The sequence below is a fragment of the Mirounga angustirostris genome, unplaced genomic scaffold (genome assembly GCF_029215605.1).
Source record: "Mirounga angustirostris isolate CCGP_5_RB_7025 unplaced genomic scaffold, mMirAng1.0.hap1 SCAF_17, whole genome shotgun sequence".
Lineage (NCBI taxonomy): Eukaryota > Metazoa > Chordata > Mammalia > Carnivora > Phocidae > Mirounga > Mirounga angustirostris.
The window spans coordinates 19,510,575-19,523,078 of NW_026991725.1; the positions used below are offsets into that span (position 1 = coordinate 19,510,575).

The 12,504-nt window shown below is 36.9% G+C and overlaps 1 pseudogene; it reads left to right on the plus strand.

Annotated features, from left to right (window-relative positions):
* The first annotated feature begins 11,221 nt into the window (after window positions 1–11,221).
* LOC123853525 (eukaryotic translation initiation factor 1-like) lies at window positions 11,222–11,559 on the plus strand (annotated as a pseudogene).
* Window positions 11,560–12,504: the final 945 nt, after the last annotated feature.

A 12,504-nucleotide genomic window follows, 5' to 3' on the forward strand; every position in this document is an offset into this window, starting at 1 on the left:
ATCGCCAAAGGCAAGGGAAGCAAGGGCAAAAATGAACTATTGGGACTTCATCAAGATAAAAAGTTTTTGCAAAGCAAAGGAAACAGTCAACAAAACCAGAAGACAACCAACAGAATGGGAGAAGATATTTGCAAATGACAGATCAGATAAAGGGCTAGTATCCAAAATCTATAAAGAACTCATCAAACTCAACACCCCAAGAACAAAGAATCCAATCAAGAAATGGGCAGAAGACATGAACAGACATTTTTCCAAAGACGACATCCAAATGGCCAACAGACACATGAAAAAGTGCTCAATATCGCTCGGCATCAGGGAAATCCAAATCAAAACCTCAATGAGATACCACCTCACACCAGTCAGAATGGCTAAAATTAACAAGTCAGGAAAGGATAGATGTTGGCGGGGATGCGGAGAAAGGGGAACCCTCCTACACTCTTGGTGGGAATGCAAGCTGGTGCAGCCACTCTGGAAAACTGTATGGAGGTTCCTCAAAAAGTTGAAAATAGAGCTACCATATGATCCAGCAATTGCACTACTGGGTATTTACCCCAAAGATACAAAAGTAGAGATCCGAAGGGGTACGTGCACCCCGATGTTTATAGCAGCAATGTCCACAATAGCCAAACTGTGGAAAGAGCCAAGATGTCCATCGACAGATGAATGGATAAAGAAGAAGTGGTATATGTGTACAATGGAATATTATGCAGCCATCAAAAGGAATGAGATCTTGCCATCTTCAACAATGTGGATGGAACTGGAGGGTATTATGTTGAGTGAAATAAGTCAAACAGAGAAAGACATGTATCATATGATCTCACTGATATGAGGAATTCTTAACTGTAGGAAACAAACTGAGGGTTGCTGGAGTGGGGGGTAGGGTGGGAGAGATGGGGTGACTGGGTGATAGACACTGGGGAGGGTATGTGCTCTGGTAAGTGCTGTGAATTGTGCAAGACTGTTGAATCTCAGATCTGTACCTCTGAAACAAATAATGCAATGTATGTTAATAAAAAAAAAAGAAGAAGAAGGTAGCGGGAGGGAAAAAATGAAGCGGGGGACATCAGAGGGGTAGACAAACCATGAGAGATGATGGACTCTGAAAAACAAACAGGGTTCTAGAGGGGAGGGTGTTGGGAGGATGGGTTAGCCTGGTGGTGGGTATTGAGGAGGGCACATTCTGCATGGAGCACTGGGTGTTATGCACAAACAATGAATCATGGAACACTTCATCTAAAACTAATGATGTAATGTATGGGGATTAACATAAGAATAAAAAAATTTAAAAAAAAAGAATGAGTGCATAAATTACTATGAGAAACAGGGAACTTTACTGCTGGGGCAGAGAAAGTGCGGATAAAAAACAGGTGATATCTGCATGAATTCTTAAAATATTAGTTGACATAAGGATTATTTCTTAAACGATATGTATTAAAGGCTTCTTTAAGTTTGGTATGAAAAAGTAAAGCTTGTATCGTATCTTTTTTTTTTTAAAGATTTTATTTATTTGACAGAGAGAGACAGAGCGAGAGAGGGAACACAAGCATGGGGAGTAGAAGAGGGAGAAGCAGGCTTCCCGCTGAGCAGGGAGCCCCATGCAGGGCTCGATCTCAGGACCCTGGGATCATGACCTGAGCGGAAGGCAGATGCTTAACGACTGAGCCACCCAGGCATCCCAAGCCTGTGTCATATCTTGTAAGATAATTTTTCTCTCTGCAGAATATTGTCAAGATGTTTATCACTTTGAAAATTAAAGCCAAGACTGGGATTAATATGGTGGGAATTTTTTAATCCAAACTCCACTGTATATCAGAGGCAAGAGTAAGCATGTACTGGTCAATATATTCTCAAAAGAAAGTTCTGAATTTTTAAATATGTCTGTTTAAATAAGGATAATTAGCTGATCCAAGAATAACTTGATTACCACTATTTAACAGAAGTCTTGAAAGAAATAATTGAGAAGTAACAAAGTATCCTTTGAATTTACCATGTGTAGGAGGAAGGGAGACTATTGATACTCTCATTAATAGATCATAAGCATCAGTTTTTTACAGTGAAGGCCCAATACAATCTGTGGTAAAGAGCGATACTGCATAGTAGTTAATGGCTCAGGAATGTGGCAGCCTCAGTTTACATCATGCAATCATATCCCAGTTGTCACGCTTACCAGATGTGTCACTAGTGAAAACTACTTATTCACTCAATGTCTCATCTGCAAAATGGGAATAATGTACCTATCTTATAGAATTGTTATAACAATTAAATAGAGTAGTATCTATGAATTGTTTGGGTCATTTCCTGGCACATGCAAATGTATAGTAAATGCCGCTTACCATTATTCTGATAACTCTGAGAACAATGATTATCTAGCAGTTTCTGAGTCAGAAATCAGCAGAAGCCATTAATGCTATCATCAATGTGTGCTACATCCCTCATGTGTGGATAAATTCCAAGACTCATTACTATCTTCCACATCTGGGTGCAAATAGGAGAATTAAAGTGGAAGGGTTAATTAAATATATGTAGGAAATTGTGCCATTACAAAATTTTCATTTTTATATAAATTCCATTATTTTAGAAATCCTCACATCAGATACATCAATTCCAGATGGTTTATAAATTTAAATGTGAAGAGACAATGTAGTTTCAAGAAGAAAATACAGAATATTTAAATGGAAAAGACTGACACAATTAAGAAAGTAAAAGGCAAGCTGCCTTAAGTAGTATGGACATTTTAATGATAATAGTTCTTCCAATCCACGAATATGGGATGTCTTTCCATTTATCTGTGCCTTCTTTAATTTCTTCTATCAATATTTTATAATTCTCAGTGTACAAGCTTTTCATCTCTTTGGGTAAGTTTATTCTTCAATATTTTATTTTTGTTGCTATTGTGAATGGGATTGTTTTATTAACTTCCTTTTTGGATAAATCATTCTGTATGTAGAAATGCAACTGATTTTTTTATGATTTTGTGTCTTGCAACTTTACTGAATTTGTTTAATAATTCTAGTAGCTTTTCTGTTGGAGTCTTTAGGGTTTTCTGCATCTACGATCATGGCATCTACACACAGAGATAGTTTTACTTCTCCCTATTTGGGTGCTTTTTATTTTCTTTTTCTTGGTTAATTCCTCTGCCTAGGACTTCCAGTATTATGTTGAAGAGAAGTGGTAAGAATGGGCATCCTTCCCTTCTATAAATCTTACAAATTAAGTTTTTAATTTTTCCCCACTGATCATAATACTAGCAGTGAGCTCTTCATATGGCCTTTATTGTGTTAAGTTCCTTCTTTACCTATTTTGTTGAGAGTTTTGGCCATGAATGGATGTGCAACATCATCAAATGCCCTTTCTGTGTTTACTGGGATAATCACATAGGGTTTTTTTTGTTTTTTTGGGTTTTTTTATTATGTTATGTTAATCCCTATACATTACATCATTAGTTTTTGATGTAGTGTTCCATGATTCATTGTTTGTGTACAACACCCAGTGCTCCATGCAGAACGTGCCCTCTTTAATACCCATCACCAGGCTAACCCATCCCCCCACCCCCCTCCCCTCTAGAACCCTCAGTTTGTTTTTCAGAGTCCACAGTCTCTCATGGTTCATCTCCCCCTCTGATTTCTGCCCCCTTCATTCTTTCCCTCCTGCTATCTTCTTTTTTTTTTTTTTAACATATAATGTATTATTTGCTTCAGAGGTACAGATCTGTGATTCAACAGGTTTTTTTGTTTGTTTCAGTTTGTTAATGTGGTGTGTCACATTGATTGCTTCTCATATGTTGAACTATCCTTGCATCACAGGGATAAATTTCACTTGGTCATGATATATGATCCTTTTAATGCATTGTTGAATTCAGTTTGCTAGTATTTTATTGAGGATTTTTGCATGCATACTTATCAAGGATATTGGACTATAATTTTCTTTCTTGTAACGCCTTTGTCTGTTTTTGGTATTAGGGTGATGCTGGCCTCATAAAATGAATTTGGAAATGTTCTCTTTTCTGCTATTCTTGGGATGCGTTTAAGAAGAATCAGTATTCTTATAATGATATTCTTTTTTTAATATTTTTTTAAATTATTTATTTGAGAGAGAGAGAGAGAAAGGAGCAGAGGAGGAAAGAATCTCAAGCAGACTCCGCACTAAGCATGGAGCCCAACATGGGGCTTGATCTCACAACCCTGAGATCATGACCTGAGTCGGACACTCAACCAACTGAGCCACCCAGGCACTCCAAGAAGAATCAGTATTATTCTTTGGATGTTTGGTAGAATTCATGCATAAAGCCAAATGCCCAATATGGCCATAAACATGTAAGAAAGGTGTTCAAGCCAAAATGACATAACTGAGCAGTAAAAACTAAAAAAAGAAAGGAAGAAAAGAGGGGAGGGGAGGGGGAGGGAGGGAAGGGGAAGGAAGGAAGGAAGGAAGGAAGGAAGGAGAAAGAAAGAAAGAAAGAAAGAAAGAAAGAAAGAAAGAAAGAAAGAAAGAAAGAGAAAGAAAGAAAGAAAGAAAGAAAGAAAGAAAGAAAGAAAGAAAGAAAGAAAGAAAGAAAGAAAGAAAGAAAGAAAAGGAAAAAACAAACAACCAAGTGCTGACAAGGATATGAAATAACTAGGATATGGCTACAACTATAATACTGCTATTGTATACAGATTATAAATTTGTATAACTACTCTAGAAAACTGCTTGGTATTATCCTCTAAAAATGAATATCCACATACAAACACACACACAATAACTCACCGGTTCCACTCTTAGATAAATACCCAACAAAAGTGCATTCATATATTCAACAAAAGGAATGTACAAGAATGTTCATACAGCAATATATATGAGTCAAAAACTAGAAGCAAGTATTAACCCATTGTACGTTCCTGGAAAATAATCCAAGAACAAAAGAGCACATGTTGTAAGATTCCATTCATATAAATTTCAGAAAAAAGGGGGGGAGGCAAAAACAATCAATGGTGTTTTAATTCAGGTTAGTGGCCACCTTTGGAATGAGTGTTCACCTGGAATGTGCATGAAGGGAGATTATCAGGTGTTAGTAATGGCTTATGACTTGATCACGGGTTGGTTACACAGACTTGTTAACTCTATAAGGTTCATTTGGCTCAATAATTTTGATTTATGTACTTTTCTGCACTACATTATACTTCAATAAAAAGGTAATATAAAAAACTCCTGAGTTAAAAAAGGGCTTTATTCAATGGAACACTGTAGACATTGTAGATGGAATAGAGGTAACAGCCAGATGCTTTCTATAAATTACTGAGTAGTGTTCTACAAGGGAGGGAGAACGTTGCACATTTCAACAAAGGAGCATCAAGAATCAAGTATGTTGGCAGCAGTGGTGAACTCCAGGATTTAGAAGAGTTCCTGGTACATAAGAGCACTCAAGAAAGATTTGGAGTAAATGAATGTCTAAAGATGAGAAAGATTTCCAAGGACATCAAGGATTCCTGAATGCGTGGTACATAAGGCACATGAGAAGAAACTGATGAGGAGTTAGGCACGAAGGAACATTGCTGAGTTGTAAAGAACATTATAAAATAAACTTGAGAATGTGAGCATGGTTCTGAGATACTGAAACAAAATGATTGCTTTAATCTTTACTTGAAACTCATTCATTCCTTCCAAAAATGACAGTCTTCTTTGTTACTAAGGAACTGAAAAATGGAAATTTAATTGATATAAATGAATAAGCTATGATTATTAATGTGGTAACAGATTTTGAGCCAAGAAATGATTTTACCTTTGGAAGAGCCAATCCCAAATAATTTCTCTTGTATCATAAATTCATACATAAAAGAAATTCAGAATCAACAGATAATTTGAAGAACCTGCTATGACAAGGAAGTCATGTATGGAATTTTATATTCCCTATTAATCCTGATAATAATCCCTGGTGGTAGTTAATAGTTAGCCCAATTTTGAACAAGCTATTGAAGTCTCCATTTCTTTTAGTAGTAAGTATATTCATACTCACAGAACTAATTGGTTGCATAGCCAGGAATGAGATCTAGACATAATATTCTCATTATGTTCTTCACATTAAAGTTTATGGATGTAAAATAAGTGGTCAATTATTCATAAAATCCAGTCTCATACATGGACAAATTTCTCCATAACCATGGACTAATAAAACTTCCCTATGACTCAAAACTGAGAAGCCAAAAGAAAACAGCTATTGACATTTAATTGTATAAAAGTAAATAATAAATTGCATGGCAGAAACATCAGAGGCAAAGTAAATAAAATGACAATATGCAGAAAATATTTGTAGTTTAAATTATAAATAGAGTTAATATTTATCATGTTTTAAAGGCTTTTTTTAAAAATAGAGAGGAAAAATGTCAGCTAACTTAGAGGAAATGTGCTAGAAATATGAAAGGGAAAAAATTCCTTCACAGGAAAAAAATGCAAATGGAACTTAAACATATTAAGGATGCTAAACCTCACTTATAATAAGACAGATGCAAATTAACACCTCACTGAGTTAGCATTTCTCATCAAATTGGCAAAAAATCAAAAGATTGACAATTGACTTTGTTGGCAAAGCTGTAAGGAAAAAAATCTCAGATACTGCTAGTGGGAATGCAAAATGTTACTACTCTTATGGAGGGGAATTGGCAATATATACAAAAATTACATGAGCAAAATTAAGGAAAGGCTATTTACTGAACCAGTAATTGTAATAACAAAATATTGAAAGCAGCCCAATTGCCCACCAAAAGGGGGCCCACTGAATAAACTATGAAATATCCATGCAATGTAGCTATGAGAAAAATGCAGCTGGAAAAATGGAATGAGGTATCTCTGTGTATATTAAAATGGAATGGTACTCAGCATTTAAGGTTACGTGAAAAAGTGAGACAGAGGTAAGTGCATATAATATTCTGCCATTTCTGATACGTGCGCACGTGTGTGTGTGTGTGTAAAGAGAGAAATGGTAGATAGATGTTTGCATATAACAACACTAAATAGCAAAATACAAGATAATGTTAAAACAAATGTTTTACCTATAAAGGGAAGGAGGCAATACGGTAACTAGGACAGTTATGGAGACTAAACCTCTCAATATGTATGTTGTTATATTGGCCTTCTTGGAACCTGGTATATTTCACATAATTTTAAAACAGAAATAACTTTTGAAAAGTCCCAAAAAGCAGAAGAAAAATGAAACAAATGAGCTAACTGTGCATCAGGCCGATGTGGTAACAGTAAGGGAGGAACAACTTCCAAGTGGCTGTGAAACACTGTAAATTGACTATAGATCCCTAATGAGGAATATCCTGAGTGGTATACGTCCTAAGGACAAAAACAAGTGTGGAAAATATTAAAACTTGCCAGTCATATTGTTGTCAGTGGCATTAATATTATTCTGTGACAAAAGTGGGATAAAGGAAATGGTTGATTCTTTTGGGCCCTTAAAGAATTCACTTTCAACATAGAGAAAAGGAACTAATGACAGAAGATAGGTCAAGTGACAACTCTGAAATCCAGAATTTGAAGTACATCAATATAAATTCATAAAGCATTTCTTGAAATAAAACTACATATATCCCAGCTCTGCCCACCAAAAAGTCTTCTAAACGATGACTGACCCAGCGGCAATAAACAATCACAGTACCCAGATTTTGTCTCCAACTATCATCTACCACTAAAAGGAACCAAGGCACCTTGTAGACATGTAATATGACGTCTAACACGAACCATGAGAGACAATGGACTCTGAAAAACAAACTGAGGGTGCTAGAGGGGATGGGGGTGGGAGGATGGGTTAGCCTGGTGGTGGGTATTGAGGAGGGCACATTCTGCATGGAGCACTGGGTGTTATGCACAAACAATGAATCATGGAACACTTCATCTAAAACTAATGATGTAACGTATGGGGATTAACATAATAATAAAAAAAATATGACGTCTAACACAGAAAATGTAGAAGATGAATGTGGAACACCTTATCATACAGATAACAAACAGGGAACATTCCTAACACTATTTTGGTGGAGTTAAAAGGATTCAGAGTTAACCAGAAGCTCCCATTGGTCTAAGTTGAGATATTTGATCACTGAGATCAATAATAACTGGTGGATTTAAACATATAAACTGTATTTAAATCCTTGAGATGATGATGATGATGATGATGATGATGATGATGATGTATTGATAGATCTTTAGAGTATACAAGGAAAGCAACTTATTTTAAAAACCAGTAAATTAAAAAATAAAACATTTACCTTAATTTCCTATACAAAATACAACTCAGTTATCCAAACCACTGAATGGGGGGACTGTTCTTAGAGGACCATTTCAACTAATGATGAGGAAGGTATAACTGTATTGGATAAGCACCATTTTTCAGCCCCTCATGAAAACCTAGAGCCAGGCAATGATCACCAATGGTGGCTAACCAAGAGCCAGACATGTCCCTCCTGAAAGAAGTGTTCTTATAAAACAAAGAAAGCAAAAATCTGATCAAGCTTCCAGATCTAACTACCAATTTACAGGAAATGTAGGGAACAAACAAAAACATGAGTAGATACCACGGGGATGCCATTGGCACTATCCAGATTGTGGGAAATTATAGGACAAACTTAAATTTGTCAACAAATTAATTGTAAAGAAAAGAACAAACATGGAGAAAGAAATTATAAATTAAAAGATACTCAGGAGACATCTCAACCAATCACAATTAATGAGCCTTTCTGAATCATGTTTCAAACAAGAGGGATATGCATGTACAAATGTGTGTGGGGGGGAGGTGGGGTAGGGATGGCTTTCCTCCACGCATAAGCATGAATGTGCACATGAATGCCGGCTGGGTATTTTATGACATTAAGTAATTATGATGATTATGTTAACCACAATAAGTATTATGGTAACAGGAGTCCTTAACTTTGAGAAATACCTACAGACATATTTATGGATGAAATGATATGATTATCTGGGATTTTCTTAAAATATCCTGTGTCAGAGGTAGATGGCAGTGAACATGAAACAAGATTGACCATGAGTGATGGGTACATAAGGTTCAGTGTACTAGTCCCTGCACTTTCACATATGTTTTAAATTTTCCATAATAAAAAGTCTAAAAATACTTGCAGTTTCATTATTAGTGTGACCATGGTTATGTAGTGGCTGTTTCATGGTACTGAGTGGTTGAAGAGGTGCATGTCTAAGAATACAAAGTCAAACAGATGTCAGATGTCTTGCAAAGTTACAGTGTATGTCCTCAGAATTTCTTTTTCTTTTGTCAGATGTCTTGCAAAGTTACAGTGTATGTCCTCAGAATTTCTTTTCCTTTTCATGGAAGCATCTCCAAAATGGAAATGAGAGCTGTCTCAACCACCCTTCAATTTAATTTTACACATGGTGTTCCCAGCTCTATTATTGTAGGACTATCAGACACATTGTTTTATGAGGTCAGAAAATAATCCATTCCAGGGCGCCTGGGTGGCTCAGTTGGTTAAGCGACTGCCTTCAGCTCAGGTCATGATCCTGGAGTCCCGGGATCGAGTCCCACATCGGGCTCCCTGCTCGGCGGGGAGTCTGCTTCTCCCTCTGATCCTCCTCCCTCTCATGCTCTCTGTCTCTCATTCCCTCTCTCTCAAATAAATAAATAAAGTCTTTAAAAAAAAAAAAAAGAAAATAATCCATTCCAGGGATCAAGCAGGAGCCAATGTGGGTGTCCATAACCTCAAATTAGAATGATGCATCTGTTTTTCCATTTTTTTTAAGATTTTATTTATTTATTTGACACAGAGAGAGACAGCACAAGCAGGGGGAGTGGCAGGCAGAGGGAAAAGAAGCAGGCTTCCCACTGAGCAGGGAGCCCGATGCAGGGCTTAATCCCAGGACCCTCGGATCATGACCTGAGCTGAAGGCAGATGCTTAACCAACTGGGGCCCCGTTTTTCCATCTAAAAAAAAAAAAAGAAAAAGAAAAAAGGAAAGAAAGAAAAGAAAAAAGGAACAATGCCAACATGAAAGTTTTGTCCAAGTCATTTATGGGTCAACCGTGCCTTTTCTCTATTAAAGCAGCTTCTTTATAACTGATCCTTTAGAATAAAGCTGTGAGTTTCTAATAAGGACTAAACGAGTCAGCCACACATAAAAACACACTCTATCAGATTATCTGTAAACTCAAGCCTCAAATGTGTCTTCTCTTACAGGAATTAAAGATAAGAGACTTTGACGTTTATTACTGAAATGATTGATTCTTTTGTGGAATCTAAAAACACCATTCTTGCTCTTCTCTGTTACTGATTGGAAACCTACAGAGCTTCAGATAGGTTTGGCTTTTAATCCAACATTTATATACATAACAAGCTATATTTGAAGAGACAGAATGACTATGGAAAATGAATTTCATATCAGGGAGCAGCCCTTTGTTGGTTCAATATAGTTAATATATCCTGGCTTTAAGAGAAACTGAAAAAAATTTCCTAGGAAATGGAAACATTCATGCTGAGATTTTTTTGTTTTTGAGGAACTAACTATATTAGAAAATCTCCTTTCTTCTGCTCCTATACCCTCAAATTTTAAGAATGACACACATGCAAAATCAGGGGTAAAGCAACTTATCAAAGAACTATTTCTTGGTTAAATGGAAACAATAAATTCAGGTGTTAAGGTGCAATGTTTCCCAAATTCATATCCCAACCTAACCTAAAAAAGGAGAGTGCCCACTCCCTCCCTCCCGTCTCTTTCTCTTTATATATATGTGTGTGTATATACATATATATATGCATATATATATGACACCTTTTGCATAATTTTCTTTTAAAAAAAATCAAAATTTTTGGCCACTTATTTAGAGCTAACCTGTTTGCTTTCCTCCTATAAAAAGTTTCCATCACATTAACGAATGCACTGGGATATATACAAAAATGAAGAGCTGTATCTCCATTGACATACTATAGAAAGCAAGCTAGAACTACCTCCATCGATGCACTGAAAAATGCAAACCTGATTTCCAAAATGCAAGTAGAGCTTATAGTATTAGTGGGTATAAAGTTTAAAAGAGAAGGCAAGGCCCCAGTCATTGCACAGCCGCCAACCACGGAGGATGCAACAGCCTCCCCCTTGAGCTCCTTCCCTTCCTGAGGCTCCGGCCCCACCCCCCTACACCCCTTCCCTAGCCCCCCCTGCCTTCTCCTGCAGCCGCCTTCCCTCTTTTCCATGGAGGAAAAGAAATCCTATCCTCTGTCCTTATGTCCATTATCCAGAACCTCCACTCTTTCGACCCCTTTGCTGATTCAAGTAAGGATGATATCTGCTTCCTGCTGGCACTGAGAATTATATCCACATAAGAATTCAACAGAGAAATGGCAGGAAGACCCTTACTACTGTCCAAAGGATCCTTGATGATTACGATAAAAAGAAACTAGCAAAGGCATTTAAGAAATCTGCCTGCAATGGTACTGTAATTGAGCACAGAATGTGGAGAAGTAATTCAGCTATAGGTGACCAGTGCAAGAACATATGCCAGTTCCTTGTAGAGACTGGACTGGCTAAGGATGACGACCAGCTGAAGGTTCATGAGTTTTAAGTGCTCTGGCTCACTGAAGCTTAAGTGAGGATTTCCTTGTAATGAGAAGAATTTCCCTTCTGTCCCTTGTCATAAGTTTAAAAAACTCACAGCTGGTATAATGTAACCATTTGGGGTTTGCTTTTAACTTGAACTAGTGTAACTCTCTCATGCAATCAACTGAAAAGAGCCGAGAGAGAGAGAGAGAGAGAAGGAGAAATAGCCTACCATTACTATAATCTTCAAAGTAATTGTATGTGCATGTATGCTTGCTTCTAACATGTATACCTCTGACCTTATATAGATAGGTAATCCTATGAATTACCAATTGGTAAACATTCAAATTTTGGGGATCCTATAAATTAACTAAAACTAATAAAATTATTAATCCTAACTTTAGCTGATAAAAGGAATGGAAAAGAGCCCAGGAGGATTCATTTGGTCATTTTCCTCAGCCTTTCAAAATTATCAGTCCTAATTTCTCAATAAAAGATTTCACAAAAGATACTCAATTCTGTGTTAAGAGAGATTTCAGTTTCAACTATTAGATATGCCACTTACTAACTGAAGGGGATTACTGATCATTGATTGTGATTCTTTACCACTCCCTGCATCTCTGCTCTTTTCGATTTGTCTTTGCAGTTCCTCCTACGAGAGGCAGAGAATGCATCCCTCCTCATCAGTACTTGATCAATATGGTGTGAGTGGAAGTGACAGTGGGCCAACTTGGATCCAAGCCTTATAAGCAGTGGTTTTGTGCTTGCCCCTCTTTCATTTCTGCTGTGATCACAGAAGAACATGTCCTAAGTGACCCAGAGTCCCAGAAGAATGAGAGATGCATGAAGCTCACATGAACCTGCCCTAGGCTTAGAGCCAAAAAGGCAAGTCCAACCAGTGCCAAGCTGCAGCTGCATGAATGAGAAAATAAAAACAAAACAATGCTTTTTATAAGGACACTGAGTCTTG